Source organism: Pan paniscus, chromosome 10 (genome assembly GCF_029289425.2).
Source record: "Pan paniscus chromosome 10, NHGRI_mPanPan1-v2.0_pri, whole genome shotgun sequence".
NCBI lineage: Eukaryota > Metazoa > Chordata > Mammalia > Primates > Hominidae > Pan > Pan paniscus.
Window position 1 is genome coordinate 108,856,325 of NC_073259.2, and position 26,261 is coordinate 108,882,585.

Genomic DNA, 26,261 nt, shown 5'->3' on the forward strand with positions numbered 1-26,261 from the left:
AAGCCGTTAATGCAGATAAAAACAAACATTCAGTTAAAGAACCTTCTCATATATTAATTAGATTTCAAAAATTATTTGTGCATTTATATTTCCTGAATGGCTTCGGTTATGACAAACATCTAACTAGGCTAATTCAGAGCTTTGAGGCTAAAGTCCAGCCTCATGGATTGGTTTAATCTGAAGAACATTAAAATAGTAGAACATTTTCTGTCTTGGCAAGAATCATAGTGTTGAAATTTCAAGAAGAAGATTTAAATTTGTCCATGAGACTGTAAACTTCTTGAAGGCAAGGACTCATCTCTGTAGCCCTGATGCATAATTGATGTTCTTCAAATGTTTGCTGATTTGAGTTGAACTGAGGAGAATAACAAAACAGCATTTGAGAATCGAAGTCTCCCAGGTTTTCCTTATATAATTTACAAGGACTTCCCTGGCAAACTATCCTTTCTTCTTCGTTTAAAAAATTTCACTTTATTATGTTCATCTTTGATGTGGAACATTTTTTATGGCCTTCTGCTGTGACTCATTTTGGTGCTGAGTTATCTGCTTCCTTGGAGCCCAGCCCTTCCTTTTAAGCTGTGGTATTCAGGCTCCCCAAAGTCAGCTTGCCTACGGGTAGAGATCACAGCAAAATGTGCAAATGGTATTCCAACTTCTAGGTAAAAACAGACAACTAAAATTAAAAACTCTACATCATGTAAGTCACCTGGAAAAAAAAAAACAGAAAACAAAACCTGAGGGCATTTGTATATTCCTGTTAACTCTTGACTGACTAAAGGGAGTTATCTTTTCTGCAGTGATAAAAAGGTGGCCCAAGACAATCTCCCCATCTTACAAAAAGTTCTGAAGTTTTACTGTGGAGTCCAATTAAACTGGCATTTAACTTCAGAAACTACATCCCTATATAATGTAATCATCACAACCAAATACAAATTAATTAATATATATGGACAAAGTTTATAAGTTCAATATTAGAATAGGGGAAAAGGGAAGTAGGAAAAGTTTAGAGTCCTCCACGCATCCTTCATTTATCACCAAGAGATTTGCTCCTTTGCTCCTTCTGGTAGTGTAAATCAGAATTTCTCAATTTTCAGTGTGCTTATGAATTGTTATTATTGTTTATCCCCAACACATATTTTGTCTTATAGGTGATTTAAGAGCTCTAAAAGGGACATGTTAACTATCTTCAGAAGCTCACCTCTAACAATATTTCTATACCTATATTATACAAGAAAACTAATGAAGATTGACAGTCAAATTCCTGGAGAGACCTTTGACCCTTCTCTGTCTTAAATTTTTCACTTCTGAAATAGAAAGCCGGGTCACTGGTCATCTTATCCTGCACTTTGGGCATAAAGAAGCTTAGGTCCAAAGCGCCATTACTGTACTCATGATGACCCCTTGAAGGCACATCAGTAGGGCTGTCTGGACTGTGACATGCCATCAGACATCATTTAGGGGACTTCAAGTCTGGCTTCTTGCAGAGATGCTGTGGGATGCCTCAAAAACTTCCTGCATGGCTAGTGTAACTATGGGGCTTTAGATCTTTGTTAAATACAAGCAAACATTAACAGCAGCAGTGGAGAGGATAAGTTGCCAATCCTCCCAAATTTCTTTTCCAGGCAGGGGGTTGTCCTGCCGCTCTCAGAACTGGCTGTCATCTGCTGCTCTCTTGTCACACTGACACGGCCCCCTGGCTGGGCTGATTGGTCGCTGGCAATAACTGATATGGAATACTGATGTTCTCTCCGGCAGTTCCTTCCACTCTAAAGAGACTCCTTTTCATCCCTCTTCTCGCCTTTCCTAGCCCAGCCTAGTGCCCACCCTCCCCCGACCATGCCTCCCCTGCACCTGGGGAGGGGGAGGACCAGTCCTGGGCGTGATGCTCTGAGACGGTGGTGAAATCCACCAGGCTGCTTTCACTCCGGCTCGCTCTCGGGAGAGTCCTGTTCCAGACTTCTCAGGGTTTTTACAGCACAAACAACTGCATACGGCCCGAGGGGAGGCTGAAAAGGACTTGTGTGTGGTGGTTTTATTGCCTGTCATCACTTTGCTGGCCTCCTCCCGACTGGAGCCTGGAGGTTCACAGTGGATTTCTTTCTGCCGAAGACACCAAGGCACTGAGGAAGGATCCCTTCTCCTTCTGTTGACTCTTTCTATTTTTATGGTAAGTGCTTACATTGAATGAGCTGCTCTGTTGCTGCAGTGAACTGAACCGTTCGTTCCCCCTCTTCCCAGCTAAGCTTAGTGACCTTCCTTCTGCATTTCCTCTGTTTTCATGGATCTTGTCTGGGATGATCCAGCTTCAAAAATGCCAGGGGTCATTTGCCTGGAGTGTTTGTCTTTTTATCCTTTTTCCATAAACGTGAGCTCTTCTGCTGTGATACGAATATAAGTGCTCTGTCTTTGTCCTTGAAGCAGCAGCCGGGGAAATGTGTTCACGATGGTAAACTGCAGCAGCGTGCAGGGAATCTGTGGAGGATGACTGACAAATTTGGGCAGGATGAATCCTCAGTGTGCCAGGGGCACTCACTCAGGATCAGAAGGGCCAGGGGTGACCTGCCCACATAGCAAACTCTTCCATCTTTCTGGGTAAAGATGAGCACACACGTGTGAGTTATGTTGAGTCTGCTGTGGGCAGCTGTGTTTTCTGCACCTGCCCGTGTGGGTCTGGGATGACCCTATATCTTGTGGGGTTTACAACTTGGGCAGGAACATTCTCAGCAGGAGGAATCCTGAGCTGGCAGACGGAGTAGACTGCATGACCTCATTGCTTCTTTCCCTTCTGAGTCTCAGGGTACCCAGTTCTGCAAACCATATTTTGCAGGCTCTTCAGAGAGTGGTAGGGCAGTGATGACAGGAACATTTTTGAGTTGACAACATAGTTTTGTCCTCCTGCTAGGAGTTAAAATACTTTGAGGTTATTAGAATGGTTAGACTTTTCTAGGAGAACATAAGCAGGTTTCTGACGAAGACTGTGGATGTGGCAGATTGTTTATTCCAGGGGCATTACTCTTACAATAGTGCCCTAATTTTTCACCTGGTCTCCTGAGGTTTGCTGCAAAGAGCATCACAACTTCAAGTCTATTACTGGCAGCTTCTTGACGCCCAAAGGAAACCAAGAACATTTTAGTAGTTTCACTCCTGTGCATTGCAGGAGTCTCTCTTAACAGGGATTTTTTTTTTTTTTTTTTTTTTTGGTAGCAGGTGTGTCGAACTATTTTGGTCAAAGCATCATTCCAAAGAATAGCTTCGCAGTTGTAATTCTATTTAGTTATTTTCAAGTCTTGGACCGGAGGTGGGTTATCTTATTTGTGTAGGTTTTTCCATTCTGGTCCATTTCACTCTAGAGAGGGGTCTTGCCAAATGTAATTCAGTCTCTGATTCATAAGGTACTGTGTCTCTGATTCATAAGGTACTGAACTAATACAATGTGATTTTTTGTGATAAGTGAGGGGAGAGAATGTGGGGTGAAATTTCCAGTCTCTCCTCCTGCTCTTTGGGAGTTTGGAATGTAAAGTTCCTTAACTGTCATGCTCATTTTCACTACTTTTATGTCCCCTGTTCATGTGGATTTTTCTTAAAATAGTGGTGATGACATCAGACATATGCCTTTACCTTCTTCTCTGGGTCCAAAGTAGATGCGTTTGTTGTTGTTCTGTTTTTGTTTGTTTTTTATTTCAGTGAAGGGTTCCTTGCATTTGTAAAAGCATAAATAAAAAACAAGAATTTGTAGATGTTTACATGTTAGCCCTGTTCAAGAGTAAAACCAGCACAGAGGTTAACAGCAAAAAAAAAAAAAAATTCAAAACAATTTTTAAAATATTATCAGCATTGCTTGGCTTAGCTGTTCTAATATCCACTCTTCCCTACAGTCGATTGTGGTTCGCGGCAATACTGTATTGTAATTTGACTGTCATACTGCTCTGCTTCCTCTTTAATTCTTTAATGTTTAGCTGTTTACTTTCATCCTTAATGGAGTGTTCTTACTTTGCTTAATCTTTTTTTCTTTTTCTAATTGAAAGGATGTTATATAGTGCCTGGTAACTCAACTGAGGATACTCATTAAGATGGAAAGTGTTAGAATCAGCTTGGGTGTCATGGAAATAGACTCAGTATTTCCCACTGCAGGCAATTTCAGAGTCATTTAGAACATATTTCATTTTAATTAGTAGCAACTTTAGCCTTGAGAAAAAACATTATTTAGGTTTCCTTTATTTTTCTAAACAGATTGTGTACCTATGCAATCAGAATTGTATATATATGTGCAATTGTTTATATATATGTGTGTGTATATATATATATATATACACATATACAAGCGTGTATACAAATGTACTGTTGTTTGTACTGTGTCAATTGTATATACTTAAAAAAATTGTTGTAGCATGCCCATTTAGAGAACAGAAGGAAAATTCCTCAGATATTGCTTTAACTGGCTTTTTTTTTTTTTGGTAAGGATTTCCCCACTTCCTAGACCCCACTTCCAGATAATGCCTTTAAGAATTTCTTTGAATTGGGAGAGTGCATTTTTCAGCATTTCCTTGTCTCACAGCATGGTGTCATGTTAATTCCTTTGCAGGGTCTCTGAAAGCAGTATAGAAAACTACTGCAGGAAAAATTGATAAAAGCTGTGCTGAGCGGAGCCTGTAGCCTCTTGGTGTGATGAAGTCACTGCAACATTTTGTGTGTATTTATTTTGCTGCTATGCCTTGCAACTGATTTTGCTTGCAGACTTAGCAAATTGAAGTTATTTAAAATGGGTCTGGAAACACCTAGATTGGTGTAGATGCAGTTGATGCAGTTATTCTTTTTTTTTTACACTCTTTAATTACAACTATCATCAAAACTGTGCTTTCACTGTTTCTTTTGGTGGTGGTTTAATTTGAAACTTGCCGCTTAAATTATAAACCAAGTCTCCATTTTAAAGTCCTCTTGCCTTCTGCTTTCTCTCTTCTTCACTTTTGCCATTTTATATATGTGAACATGCCTACATATACACAGACAAACTCAGACAGTGAAAAAGGTACAACAATTAATGAAGAGTTGATTACAGCTTTTCTTTTAGTAACCAAACTCCAAATGTTGAAACCGTAATCATGTAACTGAGGGAAGAAATTGTTTCTGTTAGTATAAATATAACCTCATACTTCTGCAGGCATTCTTATCATCGAAACTGTTTTCCATAGTTGATTACCAGGACCAGAAATAGAATTGATTTTGCATTTTAATTAATGACATTCTGGATCTGTCTAGGTTGGACTGCCCTCAAACCTTGATATGTTTACTGTCTAAAAGGTCTTTGTGTTAAGAGGGGGAGTTTATGGGTGTTATAAAGTAAAATCATTTGATTATGTGATACAGCTTTTCTTTGGTAACTGAATGAACCATATCATTAGAATGTTGGCTGAATTTTTATGTTGCTTTTCCCAATATTATTTAGCCAATATAATCCCTTTTACCATCTCTTTGAGCCCCTTTTACAGAGTACAAAGAGTTATGTGCGACTCCCACATGAGGCTTCTTAGAGGGAAGACTGTTCTTCAGCAGAGATTCAGAACTACTTCTAGCACCAGCTCTGGTAATCTACTTGGAAAGGAACTTGCAATTCAATTGGCAACTCAGGCAGATTGTATAAAATAGGAGAAATGCTTCATGAGCTGTGTTGAATACTGTATTTTTGATCTGTGCCTCCCTACTAAATTCATTTAGGACTGTCGTTACTAGATCAGTTTTGCAGGGAAAAAAACATGTCCTCAGTAGCATAATAATCTATCCAGACTGTCATAAATGTTTATATTGCAAGTTATACTTCTTAGGAGTTGGAGGGAGATGGCAGAATTTTGGAGGAGAACCAAATCACAGCCCCAAAATAATGCAAGACGAAAGGGGAACATTCTTCCTATATTTAGCATTTAATTCTCCAGTCAGGCTGTTTGCTCTTAAGTCTGAAGAGCGAAGAAATGTAAAAACACATAATGACAGGTTTTGTGGGCTTTTTCTCTAATAGAAATCTTTAACCCTTAATTAGGCATCTGCTGACTGACCTTTTGGTGTGTGTGAGCCAGCAGCCATTCTTATAGAAAGCAGACATAATGTAATACAGTAGGAATTCAGTTACTTACATCTTTCCTGTTGGTCCCCCACAGGGGACCTCCTGTGAGTGTCAGAGAGGGAGTGAGTGTCTGGAGACCATCAGAGACCACAGCCAGTCACAGAGAGATATCTTCAAGCCCCTTGGATTCCAGTTCAGCCCCCACCACTAACTGGCTGTGTGACTCAAATTCTGTATCTGCTACATGAAGCTTGGACCAGATAATCCCAGAGGACTGTAACCCAGCCATTAAAAATTGTGAAGTATTAATTCACTTCTATTTGCTACTAGATGAACGATTATTTCTAAGACAATTGACCCATATTAGACATTCCTGGAGGGAGTAGGCTGTAACTTCCTTTGACCCTGCAAAGTCCCCAGAACTGTGACAGTGACGTGAGCATCAGTGTTACTCAGAAAAGTGTGATCATGGTACCCTTCATGAACAGGGTGAATATGTATATGATGACTATCTGCTTATCCTGGCACATTTTGGAAAGTCTCTTGTGTTTATCAAAAAGGACCTTGGCCAGGGGCGGTGGCCCATGCCTGTAAATCCCAGCACTTTGGGAGGCCGAGGTGGGCAGATCATGAGGTCAAGAGATCGAGACCATCCTGGCCAACATGGTGAAACTCCATCTTACGAAAAATACAAAAATTAGCTGGGCATGGTGGGGCGCGCCTGTAATCCCAGCTACTCAGGAGGCTGAGGTAAGAGAATCACTTGAACCCAGGAGGCGGAGGTTGCAGTGAGCCGAGATTGCGCCATTGCACTCCAGCCTGGCAACAGAGCAAGACTCCGTCTCAAAAAAAACCAAAAGGAACCTTAAGGAGCAATTTACCTAATCCTCTCATTCCACAGAAGTTAAGGAAGTGATATGACTTCCCCAAGGCTGGAGACTCACATAGCACCTGGGCAGGATGACTTTAGTGTAAGGTGCATTCATTTACTCAGAACCCTGCTCCATTCCCAGTGTGGGGCCCCTTCCATGATACACAGCTGACACTGTGCCATTCATTGTTCACAAATCTGCTTTGTGGCATCTGTCTCACTGGTGTCCATTATTTCTGGGTTCATTTCATGCAGATTACGTGGCTGTACCAGTCAGAGTGAGTCATATCAAGCAAATGTTTATGGTAATTTGTTTATGCTTGTGTGGAAATGCATTTTTATGTTGAAATTCTGCTTTTCCTATAAACATTTAAAGAATTTTACAAAAACTATGCATAGTTTTTCCCCTTTGCTTAAACTATTTAAATGATCATTGATTTCTGTATAGAGGGGGTGATGTTTGTGAATTAATTCCTTCACCATTCACTCATTTACCTGTTACTTACTGAGCACCTATTGTGTCCACCCTACTGCCAAGCAGCAGAGATCTAGTGGTGAGACAGCCAGACACATCCACTCCTCTTGAGGAATTCAGAGTCTACTTATACTTCATGGAGTTGGTTGTCTTTTCATTGTCAGCCAGTGTTCTATTTACTGATTCACAATTTCTCAAAGAATCTGGTTGAAAAATAGTTTGCTTGGGCAGATTTTTTTCCCTGTGGTTATTCCATTGAGAAATTCTTTTCGTCATGGTGACATATCTTCCAATTTTCGAAGATATTATTTTTAGCTTCTGATTTTGTGACCTGACTGAAGAGACAAATTAGCTAAACTTATTTGCACTATTATTGTGATTCATGAAATGACAATTCGTGTCTTTGATAAAACTTACCTGTTTCCTAGAATCTTAAACTGACAGCCTGGATAGCACAGTGTCCATGGAACAAATCACAGATTAAATACCACACTCCTTTGCCTTGCATATCAGGCCCATAACAGTGTACAGTCCTTGCTTCCTTGTTCTATGTCTGGTTCCGAAGTTCCATGGAATGTTCTAGGAGTACCAAAACCATTTGCAATACTCAGAAATTTACAGTGCTCTCACTTGCCTCAGTGCCTTTGCACATGCTATTTCCTCTTCTCTCTTCAGACTAAACTTTCAAAGCAAATTTGATGTCATCTCCCTTGGAAGTGTTTTGACACTTGCCATCCTTATTGACTTCTTTTGCCCAGAGCTGAGCTAGGTATACTATCTCTGTTGTTCTGTATCCCTCAGGACCTTACAGACTGTTTGTCTACTTGTCTCTCTCTCTCTCTCTCAAACAGACTTTTTGTTTCTTGAGGGCAGGGACTATATGTTCTGTACCTCAAATCTTGGTTTAGTGACTGCTGTAGAGCAGATAACCAATAATCCTTGAACAAACAGATGGGAATCACCATCTAAAACCTATGGTGCTGTCATTGGCAGCTTCTGCTCTATGTGGAGAGTTTAATTTTTCAAACCGATGTGACTATGAATTATACTGAGAAGGATAAAGAGATTGGCAGACATCCTGATGTAGTTCATTAGAAATTCTATTCAAAACCCCAGGAAATGTTTCTGCTTTCAAATGAGTTTCAGCAAAGTAAACAATGAAAATTTATTAAGTGCCTTCTATAAGCAAAGCATTGCATTAAGTACCAAGGAATGAAAGATTTTTTTTTTTTTTTAAAAGCACAATTCCTATCCTCCAGAAAGCCACAAACTAGTGAGGGTTTGTCCCATGTGTCAATGACTGGTAATGAGGCTGACTGCTATAAACAGAGACTGTAGTCAGCTGTATACTTGCAGATAAGGCAGGGGGTAGAAAGGGCATTCTAGACAGAGGGGCTGGCTTGAGAAGGAACTTAAAGTTATGATGGTCGTGCCAGCAATCAGGTGACTTTGATGGAACAGGGGCTGGGGGGTGGGGTGGAGGGAAGGTGGAAAATGCAAGGAAAGATGAGGAACGTTGTGTGGGGAGACGGGAATGGTATCAGGAACTCTAAATGCTGTTTATTATTTTTGAAAGTTGGAGGATAGTTAATAGGGTCTGTAAAATGCCAAATGGAAATTTGTTTGGAATCTCTTCTCAGGTTTAATTAAATCAAAAGTCTGTATTCTGCAGGGAAGGAGAGCAGTTGCGCAGTACATAACTGCATAACACGTTTTTTTCTCACCCATCCCTTTTGCCCTTGAGGGTACACTTTGCCATTCAAAGTCATCACAAGGAAGTGAAGCCAGGAAGTCTGACTTAAATCAATCAGTTTAGACCTGAAGGGAGTTTAGCATTGAGATCACTGAGGTGCCTGTTAACAAACTGTCCAGGGTGTGGAAAACCCCCTGGGTCTTTGGTGCTGTATTTCTACTGTAAAAATTTAGTTATTTTTTTATTTGACAGTTAACTTTGTGCTATTTACAAGGAATACAGTTGTTTTATGAACCAGTGAGATATGCATGTGTAAGTTTGTTTCATGTAGGTGAAAAAGTGGCTTGGAAAATTCTGTCTGTGATAGATTCAATTCATCATCAAAATATGATTTCTGCTTGCCTTGTCCCTCCTTTCTTTTTCCTAAAAGAATGAGTGAACATATTCTTAGGGAATGGTAAGTTGGTAGGTTTTCTGCATCTCATAATTAGATCTGACCAGATGACTCTCCACCTTGAAATTAGTCTAAAAAATTGAAGAATTTGGAGGAAGATCTCTAGATATCTTGACCAGAGCATGAAAGCAAATAAATTTTGCTTGTGGAGTGAGAGATGATGTGGTAGAAAAGAAGCTGCATTCATTCATTCATTTGCTCACTCCACAAGTACTTAATCGAGCACGTACTATGTTTCAGGGGCAAGAAACAGCAGTGGACAAAACAGTCAACTTCCTGCCTTCATGGAGCTAACATTCTGGTCAGAGTGGGAGGGGGAGACAGAAAAACACATTAGCAAATACGAAGCAAGTCAGATGGTGATCAGTGCTATGGAGGGAAAAAAAATGAAGAATGCTTTGGCTGCTATTATCTTCACATTTGGTTCTCTTTGAAGTTATTTAACTTACGCATTATGGTTAGGTTATTTTCTTCTCTCCACTCATTGTTTTTAGCTGCCTATTTTTATATTCACTTTCTGACAATTCTATGATAAACCACCATCTTGAGGGTTTTTTTCCTCCTAGATAAAAGCAGCTTTTGAAATAATTGGAGTACTGTGAACAAAAGTTATAATGAAGCATTTACTTCTTGAATTGATTTAAAGAAAAGTACTACGGACATCAAAGCCCACTAGTATTTTTCTCAAGACTAAAGTTGTCAGAATTTAGAGGAACATGGGATGGAAATGGATCTGTCCCTCACTTGACTCTGAGAGGAGCAGTTTGGGGTGTTCTGAGAGGATGGGAGCTTGGAGTATAGGGAACTCCAACCCCGGGAGCAGAGAAATGGTGGGATCACCCATGAGCAGAGCTCATTCAGAGAAGAGACGGGAGTGAATTAGAAAGTGAACATGCAAAAATTGAGCAAGGAATTTCTCTTTGGGAGGAAGGGAGGTAGGGAGGATAAAACCAGTGAGATAAATGTCAGTGAATAAACAACATTTACAAGAACAAATTCTGCCCAATATAGAACATCTGAGTGAGCTGGTTAGTGGAAATGGTGCCTCGAGATAAAAAACAATATTTAGGGATTTCCCAATATTCCCATCCTATATTTTGTGGGATCTTTAATTCAGCATCAATGTTCCATTTTACTGCAAGCAAGCCTTTAGTCAATACTTTCTACCTTGCTTCTAAAATAATTAGGATTTAAAGGAAAATGTCTCCTAGCGGTGGAGTGCCTGGGCTCTGGGGCAGACATTGTACCCATCCTTACTCTGCCACTTACTCACCTTTGGACCTTGGGCAAGTGAGCTGGTCTCCTTGCATCATTGTCCTCAATTATAAAAATGAGATTAACTAATAACCCCTACCTCAGAGTTGTTATGAGTGGTAAATGAAATAGTCCATGGAGAGCCCTTAGCACAGTGCCTGCAAGATGATTGCATTATCTAACAATTGTTAACCTGTTATTACCATTACTTGTCTCTCTGGTGTTAGTGGTTTAGAGAAGTTCTCACATGTATATATGTATTTTCCCCCTTAGCAGAGCTTTTTTTTTTTCTTCTTCAACTTTTAAGTTCTGCGGTAATGTGCAGGATGTGCAGGTTTGTTACACAGGTAAACGTGTACCAGGGTGGTTTGCTGCCCAGATCAACCCACCACCTGGGTATTAAGCCCAGCATCCATTAGCTATTCTTCCTGATACTTGCCCTGCCCACACTGACAGGCCCCAGTGTGTGTTGTTCCTCACAGTGTGTCCATGTTTTCTCATCATTGAGCTCCCACTTACAAGTGAGAACACATGGTGTTTGGTTTTCTGTTCCTGTGTTAGTTTGCTGAGGATAATGGCTTCCAGCTCCATTCATGTCCTTGAGAAGGACATGATCTTGTTCCTTTTTATGGCTGCATAGCATTCCATGGTATATATATACGACATTTCCTTTAGCCAGTCTATCTTTGATGGGCATTTAGGTTGGTTCCATGTCTTTGCTATTGTGAACAGTGCTGCAGTGAACAAATGCATGCATGTATCTTTATAATAAAATGATTTATATTTCTTTGGGTATATACCCAGTAATGGGATTGGTGGGTCAAATGGTATTTCTGGTTCTAGGTCTCTGAGGAATTGCTACACTGTCTTCTGCAATGGCTGAAGTAATTTACACTCCCACCAACAATGTAAAAGCAGTCCATTTTCTCCACAACTTTGACAGCATCTGTCGTTTCTTGACTTTTTAGTAATCACCCTTCTGACTGGCGTGAGATGGTATTTCATTGTGGTTTTGATTTGCATTTATCTAATGATCAGTGATGCTGAGTTTTTTTCATGTTTGTTGGCCACATGTATGTCTTCTTTTGAGAAGTATCTGTTCATGTCCTTTGCCCACTTTTTAATGGAGTGGTTTGTTTCTTTTTCTTGTAAATTTGTTTAAGTTCCTTGTAGACTCTGGAGATCAGACCTTTGTCAGATGGATAGATTGAAAAAATTTTCTCCCATTCTGTAGGTTGTCTATTTGCTCTGATGATAGTTTATTTTGCTCCTCAGAAGTTATTTAGTTTAATTAGATCCCATTTGTCCGTTTTTGCTTTCATTACAATTGCTGTTGGCATTTTCATGTGAAGTCTTTGCCCATGCCTGTGTCCTGAATGGTATTGCCTAGGTTTTCTTCTAGGGTTTTTATAGTTGGGTTTTGCATTTAAGTCTTTAACCTATCTTGAGTTAATTTTTGTATAAGATGTAAAGAAGGAGTCCATTTTCTATTTTATGCATATGGCTAGCCAGTTCTTCCAGCACCATTTATTAAATAGGACATTCTTTCCCCATTGCTAGTGTTTGTCAGGTTTTTTCAAAGATCAGATGGTTGTAGGGGTGTGGTCTTATTTCTGAGTTCTCTATTCTGTTCCATTGGTCTGTGTGTCTGTTTTTGTACCAGTACCATGCTGTTTTGGTTACTGTAGCCTTGTAGTATAGTTTGAAGTCTGGTAGTGTGATGTCTCCAGCTTTATTCTTTTTGCTTAGGATTGTCTTGGCTATTTGGGTTCTTTTTTGGTTCCATATGAATTTTAAAAATAGTTTTTTCTAATTTTGTGAAGAATGTCAATGGTAGTTTAATGGTAATAATATTGAATCTGTAAATTACTTTGGGCAGTATTGCCATTTTCATGATACTGGTTCTTCCTATCCATGAGCATGAGCATTGATTATTCCTATCCATTTGTTTGTGTCCTCTCTTATTTCCTTGAGCAGTGGCTTGTAGTTCTCCTTGAAGTGGTCCTTCACTTCCCTTGCTAGCTCTATTCCTAGGTCTTTTATTCTCTTTGTAGCAATCACTTTCTTCTTCCTGTTTGTGATTAATGATTTTAGGGTAAATCTTTTTGGAGGGATCTCACTTTTTTTTAATTCAGTCTCTTAGATAGTTATTATAATTTGGAATTTACTTAGATTTTAAGTCTGTATCATAGAACCTAAGCAGTGGAATTGGAGGACCATGTGGCCACAAGGTCCCTGGGAGGAGGACCCACTAGTCACAGTAAGTGATGTTGTGGCAGGAAAAGAGAAAAGTAGAGTGGATGAGAAAAGGAGCAACCTAACAGCAAATATGATCAATGTTCTTTTTCTCTGTTGCCATTCGGGAGGGTTTAGGGATGAAGGCTCCTTAGGTGGTGTGTAGTGTAGACAGGCTACAGCTTGCAGTTTCCTGGAGGGAATAGCCAGGAGAGTGTGATTTGTATAAACGGGCAGGAGGCTAAGGAAGAATAGTTAGGTGTCAGTAAGTTTGTAGGAAAGAATTCTAAAAGTGGAATGCCTGGTTCACAGGGTATGCGAGTTTAAAAATTCTGATGGCTCTTACTGAATCACCATTAACAGAAGTGCGCCAGTTTACACTCCCATCAGCAATGAATGAGAATGCCTGTTTCCTCACACCTATGCCCACTAGCAAACATTTTGATCTTTGCTAATCTGCTGGGTGAAAAGTAGCATCTTATAGTTTAATTTGAGCATCTTTTCATGTGTTTACTTTGTATTTTCTTCTTCTATGAGCTAACTCTTTGTTCATGCCCTTTGCAGGCCCACTTTCAAATATTGAGTTTTGATTTTGATTTTTAGGAGGTGTTTTTTTTTTTTTGTTTTGTTTTTTTTTTTTTGTGAGACAGAGTCTCGCTCTGTCACCCAGGCTGGAGTGCCGTGGCGTGATCTCGGCTCACTGCAACCTCCGCCTCCTGGGTTCAAGCAATTCTCCTGCCTCAGCCTCCTGAGTAGCTGAGATTACAGGTGCCCACCACCATGCCCAGCTAATTTTTGTATTTTTAGTAGAGACGGGGTTTCACCATGTTGGTCAGGCTGGTCTCGAACTGCTGACCTCTTATCTGCCCGCCTTGGCCTCCCAAAGTGCTGGGATTACAGGTGTAAGCCACTGCGCCCGTCCAGGAGCTCTTTATACACTAGAAAAATTCACATTTCCTTATGATTTTTTTACCAAGTGTTTCTGCTTATTTTGTTATTTGTCTTTGATATTGTTTATGGTATTTGAGGCATAATAAATTTTTATATAAAGTTGTCACATGTTTCTTTTGTACTTTCTGGGTTTTGTGTAATAATCAGAAAAGCCTAACCCACTCTGAAAACTCATGCTTCTACAATTTCCTTTTGTATTTTTATGTAAATAAAATCATACTTATTTGATTCATAATTATTTTGGATTAGTAATGAAATAGAAATTCCATTTTATTTTCCCCCAACAACTACCTAGTTCTCTCCAAACATTTCATGCACAATATATCTTTTCCTTGCTGGCTAGCTGGTGACTCTTGAGAAAGATGATTTTTACTTGGGCCAAGGCAGGGGTGACATGGAAGGGTATCATCATCTATGAAATCCCCTTATGTAGTTAGAACTATTTTTGGAGAGTCTGCTCCATTTTCTTGACTTCCAGTTTGTTGCAGTTCCACACTGTGTTAATCACTCTAGTTTTATGAATTTTAATATATGATATGGCTAACCTCACCCCTATTACTCTTTTGTTCCAGGATTTTTTTTGATCTTCCTACATGTTTATTTTTCTGAATAAACTTTAGAAATTGTCTCATTCTAAAAAAAATCATGTTTTGGAGAAAGGGTTAAATTAAATTTATAGCTTAATCTAGGGAGAGTGTTTTTTAACTTTTAAGTTCAGGGGTACAAGTGTGGGTTTGTTGCATAGGTAAACGTGTGCCAGGGTGGTTTGTGACACAGATCAACCTATCACCTGGGTATTAAGCCCAGCATTCATTAGCTATTCTTCCTGATGCTTTCCCTCCGCCCCTGACAGGCCCCAGTGTGTGTTGTTCCTCATAGTGTGTCCATGAGTTTTCATCATTCAGCTCCCACTTATAAGTGAGAACACATGATGTTTGGTTTTCTGTTCCTACAGTAGTTTGCTGAGGATAATGGCTTCCAGCTCCATCCATGTCCATCCATGTCCATCCATGTCCCTGCAAAGGACATGATCTTGTTCCTTTTTATGGCTGCATAATATTCCACGGTATATATGTACCACATTTTCTTTAGCCAGTCTGTCATTGATAAGCATTTAGGTTGATTTCGTATCTTTACTATTGTGAATAGTGATGCAGTGAACATTCACATGCACGTATCTTTATGGTAGAATGATTTATATTCCTCTGGGTATATACCCAGTAATAGGATTGCTGGGTTGAATGGTATTTCTGTCTTTAGGTCTTTGAGGAATCGCCACACTGACTTCCATAATGTCTGAACTAATTTACACTCCCATCAACAGTGTATAAGCATTCCTTTCTCTCCACAACCTCACCAGCATCCTTTATTTTTTGACTTCTTAATAATAGCCATTCTGACTGGTGTGAAATGGTATCTCATTTGATTTGCATTTATCTAATGATCAATGATGTTGAACTTTTTTTCATATTATTGTTGCCACATGTATATCTTTTGAAAAGTGTCTGTTCATGCCCTTTGCCCACTTTTTAATGGGGGTGTTTTACTTGTAATTTGTTTAAGTTTCTTACAGAAGCTAGATATAGACCCTTGCCAGATGTATAGTTTGCAAAAATTTGGGAGAATTTTTTATGATACTGACCCAACCTGTGCTCACACAGGGTATATGTTCCCATTTATTCAGATCTTCTTTTATGAATCTCCTTAGTTAATGTTTTAAGATATTCTTCCTATATATCTTGGCACGTATTTTTTAAAACATTATTTGACATGGTTTATAAGTATTTGTTTAGTCTTCACGTATTTCCAGAGGTATTGAGGAGTGAAAAAGGAATGGAAGTGTTTCTTTGACACCGTAAAATAGATTACCTGGGGAAAAATATTGAAACTTTTCATAAGTAAATGTAATTGATTCATTTTTTCTTTTATCTCTTCTGACCCTATATTTCGAATTGTTGATCTAACTATAAAAACGTATTTGTTTTAAATTTGCAATTGAATTTAGTGTTTTTCACACCCACAAATTCAAAGCACCAATTGCTGAGATTCTTTTGCAAAGTGTTCCATATCGTCTTATATTAATTCATTTGACTATTAATTAATTAGCTCAGTAAGCACTTAATGAACACTTACTATAGACCAAATGTTAGAAATATGAAGACTAATAAGACATGATCCCTTTCATTGAAAGATTTGCTGTTTACTCAGAGATGGAATGAAATGATGAAAACAAAGAATTATAATAATATAAGGTAATGTGCTTTACACTCTGGGAGGCCAAGGCGGGTGGATCTGGATCACTTGAGGCCAGGAGTTCCAGACCCGCCTGGCCAACATGGCAAAACCCCATCTCTACTAAAAATACAAGAATTAGCCAGATGTGGTGGCATGCGCCTGTAGTCCCAGCTGCTCTGGAGGCTGAGGGAGGAGAATTGCTTGAACCCAGGAGGCTGAGATTGCAGTCAGCAGAGATCGCCCCACTGCACTCCAACCTGGGTGACAGAGCAAGATTCTGTCTCAAAAAAAAAAAAAAAAAGGGTAATGTGCTTTCATGAAAATATGTGCAAGGCAGAGTTGGAACATGGAGTGGGAGAGCCTCAAGCTGTCCTGGGGCAATCAAAGAAGGCTTTACTGAGCAACCAGCATCTGAACTGAGACCATTTGGATGAGTTGCTGCCAGGTGGGCAGATAAGGGGAGGCTTCTTTAGACAGAGAAACTAGCAAGTGCAAAGGCACTGGGGCATGAATCAGTTACAAGTTATTCAGTCTATGGGGCTTAGGAGATTAGGCTTAGCCAGTAGGCAGCTGCCAGATCTGAAAGGCTTTATATGACATGCACAAGAGGTTGTGCTATATTCTGTAGGCACTGGAGCAAATTGTGAGCAAGAAAAGGTCAGATTGTAGACTACATAACTCTGGTAGCCATATGGAGAGCAAATTAGAAGGGTATGGGTATAAAATCAGGAATACAAGTATGGAGATGATAACAGTGGGCCCAGTTAGAGACTGTTTTCTCTTAAACTAGGACAGTGACATTAGGAATGACAGAGAGCCCCTATGGAAGATTTATTCATTCAACAATCATTTATTAGAATCACCTGTATGCTAGGCTCTGTGCTGGATGCTAGGCATGCAGCAGTGTGCCAGACAGATATGCTCCCTGCTCCCAAAGACATCCCATTCAAATGGGAAGAGCCTGATAAGGTGATATGTAAGTTGATATGTTAAGCAGTGGTATATGATGAAGCAGAATGCAGCAGGATGAAAGGGAAAGGGAACGTGGTTAGGAGTATGCTGATCAGGATAGTCCTCTGGGCAAGGTGATGTTTGATCAGGACATGAGCTGGGGAGGGAGGGAGGGTATGAGCCAGGGAAATGGTGTCCAAGCACAGGGAAATAGTATCCAAAAGAAAAATGGTGTCCAAGCAGAGGGAACAGCCAGTGCAGAGGCCCTGAGAAGGAACTGTGCTTGGCATGGTTAAGGAATAATGAGGAGGCCAAAAGGGCTAGAGCAGAGTGGTGGAGGAGGTGGCTTAAGTATTTAGATTTTATCCAGAATGAGATGGGGAGCCAGGGCATTATTTTGCATACAGCAGTAGCGTGATTTGACTGGCAGCCTTTAAAAGGATCTCACCTGCTGCTGTGTGGAGAATAGAGGGAGTCAGGGTGTAAGTAGGTCAGTTACAAGGCTGGTGCAGAGGTCCAGAAAGGGAGGTGTTGATGGACCAGGATAGTGATTCTGGAGGTGGTGAGAGGTGGTAGAACTATGGATCTGTCTTGAACCTGGTACTAGAAGGATACAGGAAAGTGTGCATAGGAAGTAAAATGGGCAAGTGTAGATTAGATAACTGCTAAGTGTAGATTAGATAACTGCTAACTGTAGACATACAATATTTTAAAGGGAGATGAGGGAAGTATAGCCAGGGAGGGTCACTTTAGCAAGAGCAGTCCATATGGTCAATAGGTCAATATGATGAGTACACCATCATGAACTCTTGCAGGCTAAACTTTTATTATTTGTATACTTATGAGCCACACTGGATTGTGTGACATGACTAAATAGAGAATTCCTGAAATCGCCTCTGGGAGGATGTATTAAATAGGGTCAATCAGAAGTACGTAAATGGTGTCTACTCTTGAGCAATAAAATTTATAGAAGCCACATCTAAATTTAGCTTTAAGCAATTTCGGAGCCTGAGAATTTTCAGGAAATAGTAATCAAAGCCCTGATAATACAAGAAATTGACATCCTTTTTGGACTGACATGGGAGAGGAATAATTTGGGTGGTCACAGAAACGGACTCACAGATCATAGATCTTGGGAATGTGGGGTCAATGAATTAAATATGGCTGAAAATTACGAATTATCTCACATATCCAATTGCTTTTAGCTAAAATCAAGAGAAAGGGCTTTCTAAAGCCTAGATACTTTTTTTCCATTAGCAAAGGGTTATAAGATGTTCTGGACACTTGAGTCAGGCTAGTTCCCTTATCTTTGGAAGATATTCTTGAGTGATGCAGTGCTATCAGTTTCAAATAAGTATATTTTTGTAAATCAGGTGATGTTATATAATGAAACTGACATTTGTAAAAGTTTTTTATGGCTCCCAGCCAGGTGCCCCTTTTGTCAGACACTGACTTTTGAAGGATTTTGGGCTACTTATAAGGATTCAGAGTTCCCCTGCAAAATTGATGTTGGAAATCATACCCACAGTCTGCGCCAGTCACTGTGGACTGGATACATTTCCACAGTGTGAGATGAAATCAGAACTGAATGAGAGTGGCCACTGTTCTCTTGGCCATACCTGACCAAAGATTCTAGTTTGACGCAGATTATTATTCTTTAGTTAACTGTACAGTAAACCATGCACAGTCCTCATTGTAATTAGGTGAGTTCATTCTTTCTTAATTTTACCTGCTGTTGTCATCATGAGTCACAAAGTTGAATAACTCTTCAGTTATTATTGTAGCCAGAGTGATGGATAAGATAGACTCCCCTAAACCATGGTAGTTGATATAAAGCTTTTCTTCTCTTGCCCCCATAGTTAGCACTAACTGGCCCCTGTTTTGTATAACCTTATACAGACTTATGTCATAGTGCTAATGATATACCACATGTGTGTACACATATGCACATACCTACTCACATATACACATACATGCACATATATGTGTACACACACACACGTGTACACATATATGTGTACACACACACGTGTACACACACACATATATGTGTACACACACACACACGTAATTCCTCTCCTCTCCCCCACAGGCTGTAGTAGGCACTTTGAATCATGAATCGTTCTTATTTTCCTTTTAATTATTAACACTTAGCTCAGCATCTGGCATAAAGTAGGAGCTCAAAACATGGTTGTCGATTGAAATCTAGAACTGGGTTTTGCATTTTCTTGTTATTGCTTTGTTGTTGTTCTGTTGATTAAGTAATCCTATACCTAGTTTAGGTTTGAATTGCTTTAGAGACCCTGATGATTGTGCCTTTTGTTCTTGGCCACTTGATTTTATGTGACAGTCTTCAGCATATTCATAACTCCAAGCTTTACAAAACAGGCAATATTTTATAGGGAAGTAGCTCTGTTGCCTTTCTGGATGTAGAAGCAGCATGAGATTATAGGATAAAACTCCAATATGTTTGTATTTATGTATATATATATTACCTTATTCATAATAATGTGTATACATACATAATAATATGAAGTAAAAGTAGGTCAGAAGTAAAGAAGAGGTGGGAACAAAATGAAAGCAGGAATACAATTAAATTGCATGTCAGAATGACTTACATGTAAGATACAGAGGCCACCTTTAAAGGCTTTAAGCTTTCAATCAGCCAGAGGGAAAAGAACAGGCCTATGGGGGTAAAGATAACCCATTTGCTCAGGTTGATTTTAACCATACTCTTAGCACCAACATCAGATAAGAATTTCTCCCAGGAGTCCCCATGAAGAGTACATTGTGTTTTGTTATGAAAATCATCAAGCTTTGCAAGGCTGATTCTCATAAGACAATTTTGTGTTAATAGCATTGCCTCAAGGCAAAATTTTGTAAAAGCAATCGGCAAGGTTCTGTTTAGGAATCAGTTCTCTGCTGGTCAGTTTGACCCAGGGATATGAAAAGTGGGTGGACTGCTTGTCTTTAAGCAATCTTTCCTGTGTATTGTTTATCTCAAATAAAGCTTTGAAAATTGTTTTTTAACATTGAACTTGAAGTGGCACTACTCTCCAGCAAATAAGGGCCTACAGTGTAGCTACTATTCTGTGTAGCTAGTTAAGGAGAGACCTGGCATCCTAGCAGTGTCAAATGAAAGCTGGTATTAGCATCCATATGAGGAAGCTGACTTGCCTAGCAAAGACATTTACCTGAATAGCAGGTTGCCCTCCTTATTTCCAAGGGAAGCATGGGAGAACCAAGCAGCTCAGCCAGGATTATGCATAGAAAATTGTTTGGACCCACGTTATCGCTCAGACAAATGGGTGATCCTCTTCAAGGGCTTTAAATAGGTCCTTTTGGGGCAGGGAACCCAAACACTTAGCAAAGTACAGAAGGTTTGAAGGGAATGAATTCCCAGAGTCTGGATTGTATGCTCAGTCTCATTTCTCACCTTCCCATTTACAATCCCTCTTTTTCCATTTTAGCAAAGCAAGGCATCCTTCTTATCCATCTCAGATCTTACTATAGTGCATTGTGCAGGGGTGTAAAAACAGCCTGGGCACCAAACAGAGCAGCAATTGGAAATATTTCTTTGCAGAGAAGTATGGTAGTGTGAACAATAAAAGACTTTCCAATATAAACATATGCTACATTGGGATAAAACTCTGTGGGGAAGTGGGCTGGATATGAGTTAAAGGAGAAAAACTAGTGATGTAAATTTTCCAACTGATAAAAAGGAGCTTGAGCTTGGTCAGATATCTTAAAAATGGTTGAACGTGGGATATGACAGTTGTGTTTTAAAACCTCAATGTTTATGTATGCTATAAATTATATTCTTTGTAATCCTATAAGCTTATGATGAAGTCAACTTAAAACTTCACTGAGTTGGGGCAGATCTTCAGAAGGGGATACATAGCTTTTTGTTTTGTTTTGTTTTGTTTTGAATCTTTGGGCCATGCATGAGCAAACATGTTTGAAGACCACTCATCTACTGCATGTAATATGGCTCTCAATCAGTCCTCTAGCTCTTGCATCGACCTCAAGTGTTAGGTCAGCCTCTAGCTATAACTCCCCTCCCTGTTCTTACCACTACTTTATATTTACTTTAATATAAGTCTAACAGATTGCATCCATGATTCCTCTACCAAATAGGAAGATCTTTAATTCTTGAAAACGGTATACTATATACTCTGTAGTTTCCAGGAATTTTTTTGTGGTGCCTTATATAAAGGCAAACTTTAAAAAAATTATTGAGATATAATTTACATATCATGTAATTCACTCATTTCGAGTATAGAATTCAATAAGTTATAGTAATTTTACCAAGTCGTGAAGTCATCATCATAAATCAGTTTTAGAACATTTTTGTCACCCCAATACGATTTATCATGCCCATTTACGTGAATGTTCCTATGTTTTTCTAATATTTAAGGGGCTACAAGTTCATATGACAACATGCGTAGAGAGCAGTAAGGATGGAGGAAAACAAGAGGGGCAGGGCCAGAATTTTATCATTTATGGAAGCATGAGCGCTAGCATCTTCTATTTTTATTTTTAAAAAACCACTCTGATGTTCTTCTAGTCCTTATATGTTTTTATTGATATAAATGTAACCAGATGTTAAGGCAGGACTCTGTCTATCTCAGTTTTGGCTAAGATCCCAATGGCCAAGAATACTAGATTAGGTTCCCCCATATCAGTTACCCATTTAGAACATACAAAACATTGTATGGGAGTTAGTTATTGTCTGCTCCATAATATGTATGAGGTTGATGTTGGGGCCCTGGTGAATGTGGGGGTGGGAGAAGGGTACTCCATCTTCACTTCAAACCAAGTGAGAGGAATCCTTATTGAACTTGACATTATCCCCTGATGGGAGTTTGGGGACATGAGGTTCACCTGAACCTGTGGAAGGCTGTGATGAGAGCTGCCGCTAAGAACAAAGTGGGAGAGGGGGCTGCAGGGAGATGGCTGCAAGTTGGTGGGACGAAGATGTGTGAGATTTTATCATGGATCAGGTGGATGCTCTGGGATCATTTTAACTTTGGAATGCACTCAAGAGGGATGCCTGGAGGGAATAGGGGAGAAACAGAGAGAGAGAGGGCATGAGCAAGTGCATAAGTGATGGTAGGGGGGATGGTTATCAGTTACCTAACTATTCTGGATACGTAAGAATGTAGTGCTTAGAGATTAGACAGAAAAATGACCCATTTGCCATTTGACCATCTGGAAGACATTATTGTATAGTCTTTAAATCTGATAAACCTGAATTTAAATCTCTCCCTGACCCTCAGCAAGTTACTTTATTTTTCTGAGCTTTCAGAGTTGTCATGGCCAGTATTTGTCGTAATGATATAATCATTGACTTTGATAAGTCCTGGAACTTGACTTTCAAAGTATTTTTTGATATTTGACACTGATTGATGAGTAGATAAATATGAATATTCTATATAGACAACATCTATGATGTAGCTAGAGATCTAAAAGTCATTGTTAGGTACCATAAGCGTGTAACATATAACATTCAATATTTTGCAAAATCCATGGTATTTCATTTACTATACTGCCATTTACTTTCTTATTTGGATTACGTAGGTGATAAATTTGTACAAGCCTGTTTTCATATACTTTGAAAGTGTGTGAAAATGATTGTATATAAATGGTAATTCTGATTTTCTCTAGAATACAATTCAGATTTACCAGCCTTCAAATAATATTATTTTAGATACTATTGTTAATAAATAATATTTTTTATTTAGCAAATAACTTTACATATATATGTGTGTGTGTGTGTTTGTGTGTGTGAATTTATGCATGTGTATTTTTCCAGCCAACATGAAAGTCTTTTGAGGACAAAATTGAGTATTTGCCATCACAAAACTATAAATAACTTAAAAATTTGGCATATTTAAATATTGCAGTAAGCAATAATACTTTTATCCATTTATGCAACTTTTGTACAGAAACAGATCTTGTAGATTATCAGGTAGGATCTATGGAGTGAAGTTTGATAAACTTTTAAAGAGAATGAAGTTAATTTTTAAAACCTCTTAAACTCAACTCTTATTTATTCTTAATTGTGTTCTTTAATTTTTTAAATTGTGTTCCCAAAGCATTTAAAATATATAACTATCGTAGTACTGGATGCATGGCATAGTATTATTTCATTAATTCATTAATTTATTTAAAATGAGTGTAGTGAACTCGTATGGTACAATCTCTGTCCTTATGGAGTCTAGAGTTCAGTGGGATAGACACATGAAACAGACACATGAGTAATATATAATTACAAATTATGATCACTGTTATGAATTACAGGCAAATGGCATGAGAGAATAACTGTGGAAGCATAATTTAATTGGAGGGAATGATTCTCTGATGAAAGATCTGAAAGATGAGTGGTCCATTATCAGTTGAAAATGGGTCAAAGAATATTTCAGATAGTGGGAACAGCATATTACAAAGGCCCTGTGGTAGGAAGGAGTATGAAATATTTAAGGAAGAGGCAAGGAGTGGGTATAGATGCCTCATTTAGGTGGCAGTGGGAATAATTCATTCTGGAAATGAGGTAAACTAGACACTAGATTAGACTAGAATAAGTTAGTGGCAGTACAGTTAGAAGTGAGTGGATTTTAAGAAATAGTAGAAATTAGAGTCAATAGGACGTCAACTGTTTATAAAGGAGAAAGGAGAAGGTGTTGATAAATAAGGCTATTTGTAAAGGTGGATGGTTTGGATTCTAGCACATTGTACTGTGATTGTTATACCATAATTTATCTTCTGTGAACATTGCAAGGAAGTTTCTGCACTTATTTTCAAGTTTTGATGTGTATATTTTTACAATACTGTTCACTTTTCTAAACTTTTCAATTGTAAGTTTCTTATAATTGAGAATTGTTTTCTCTTTCTTTGGTATATGTCCAGAGTTCTTAGCCCTCTAAGTTCAGTTGTTGTTGAGTAAATTTTATTTTTTTAAAAAATAGAGATTAGAACATCTGATTTCAGATATTTAAAAAACTTAGATATTTATCTTGTGGGGAATGACTTAGGAACAGTTTTCTTGAATGTAGAGATTTGAAATACCAATTTGCCTTTGGGTCATTATTTTGTAGGAATGTGGGAAGATATAAAATTCAATGAGCAATATGATTAGGCATTTATAAAATTCCTTAAGTATATGCTATGTAGATCTTTCAACATATATATTAAAAGATTTAAAAATGCTTGATTATCTGGCTCTGGGGTATACTTGTAAAACTTGCCTATTTGGTAAGGTTAAAACAGGCATGCATGTATTTTATATTCTAGCTGTATCTATGGTATATTAATAATATAACTGGTTTCCAGCGGACACAACCTAGGGTAATCCCTGCCTAGGCTTAGCCTAGTTAGAGCCTAGTTAGGTCTTCTTGGGTTTGGATATGATTTGAGATATTGAAAAGAAAATAATTGAGGAGATTCAAAGCAGTATTCTAATGAAGCTATATGCAGGTTTACTAAACAGCCAACTTAGCCATTTATCTAAAAAAATAATATATGTAAAATGTGGGTTTTACTGTAATATAATTACCGAGTCTCCTTACCAAAGGATGGGAAAACTTTATAGCCATGAGTGACAGAAAGAAACTATTGTTGAGTTGTTGGATTCCATGTTTATGTCTGCTAAACTGGTCATTGATTTTCATACTGTGAACTTTCTTAACATTGCCAGGTATACAGTTAGAAGCCCTCTTATCCTAAATGCTTAGGACTAATTTCGTTGGCCAGTGGAAAAAGATGGTTAAATGAGGGAATAGTTAAAACAATTGATACATGCATTTCTTGAACAATTTATTTTAACCTAAAACAAAAATTAATTTGCTGATATTTTGGTGGGGGCTAAGGGTTTTACTTCAAGTAATAATTCATTAATTTTTTTGTTTTACATTTTCTTTTTTGCATAAGCATGCCTGGAATTCATTACCTATAAGGACATAGACACTTGTGAAGACAATCCTAGTGCAGAATTCATCTAACTTTAATGAATCATTTCATTGAAGATTTCATGATTTCCCTTATTATTATTATTACTTATTATTGAATGTATGACTCAGCCTTATAAAGTGTTTCCTAAACTTTTAGCTTATTTTAAAAACAGAAACACCAACTTTCTTTTTACATTTACATTTCATTGGTTTACATGGAACTTAATTAAAATTATATAGTTACAATAATAAGTATGAATGACATAAAAAGTTTTGGAAATGAGCACAAGTAATTCTTGTTAAACACTATAATTTAAAAAAAGTGAAGGGAAATGGACCATTGTTCTAAAGATTAGACAACTTAAGCTATGAGGCTTGGTGAGCTGTGGGTATCAGTCTTTATGTTTAATAAAGGGAATGGAGATTGTTGGCTAAGTTGAGGTCAAGTAACAGAGCCCCCTTTTTGTGCTGGTTTCAGCTCATTACCCTTCAACTTTATTCACTAAATCAGATAGTTACAGTGCTGCTTAGAATAGCTCCTGATATTAAATAGTGTCAATAATAATACTTTAGCAGTCAGCTCTGAGCTTCATCATTATAAACTAGATAAATAATTAAAACAAATAATAATAGAATGTTTAATGGGAGAAATAGGCACTGTTGAGAGAACAGTCTAAGATTCAGATCATTTAGCTCTATGCCCAGGGATGCCTTACTCTAGGTTTGTGACATTGAATAAATTGCTAAACCTTTCTGGATTCAGCTTCCAAATCTACAGGCTGGTAGTTCTCAACAAATCGTGATTTTGCCTCCCAGAGAACATTTGACAATATCTGGAGATATTTTTGATTGTCATAATCTGGGGAATGTTCCTGATATTTAGTGGCTAGAGGCCAGCACTACTGCTAAGATCCTGTAATACACAGGACAGGTCCTAACAAGAAAGAATTATCAGTTCAAAATTTTTGTAGTGCTAAAACTGAGGATCCTTGGGCTAGCTAATTTATGATGGTCTCTTCCTCTTCCCTATGTATCTATCATTCTCAAACTTAGGCTGATCATATATATATGTGTATATATGTATATATGTATGTGTGTATATATATATATATTTCTATTTTAAATAACCTGAGTAATG

The 26,261-nt window shown here is 38.3% G+C and overlaps 1 protein-coding gene across 3 annotated transcripts in view; it reads left to right on the forward strand.

Annotated features, from left to right (window-relative positions):
• Positions 1-1,556: 1,556 nt before the first annotated feature.
• The window catches only part of ANO4 (anoctamin 4), a 337,100-nt gene continuing 312,395 nt past the window's right edge, over positions 1,557-26,261 (forward strand). For 2 of the 3 annotated variants that reach the window (XM_055096038.3, XM_034934336.4), the window contains exon 1: positions 1,558-2,167. The gene's annotated coding sequence lies outside the window, so the exon portion shown is untranslated. Of the gene's footprint in view, positions 2,168-26,261 lie in introns of all 3 variants that reach the window. The other variant, XM_055096039.3, reaches the window with a different exon arrangement.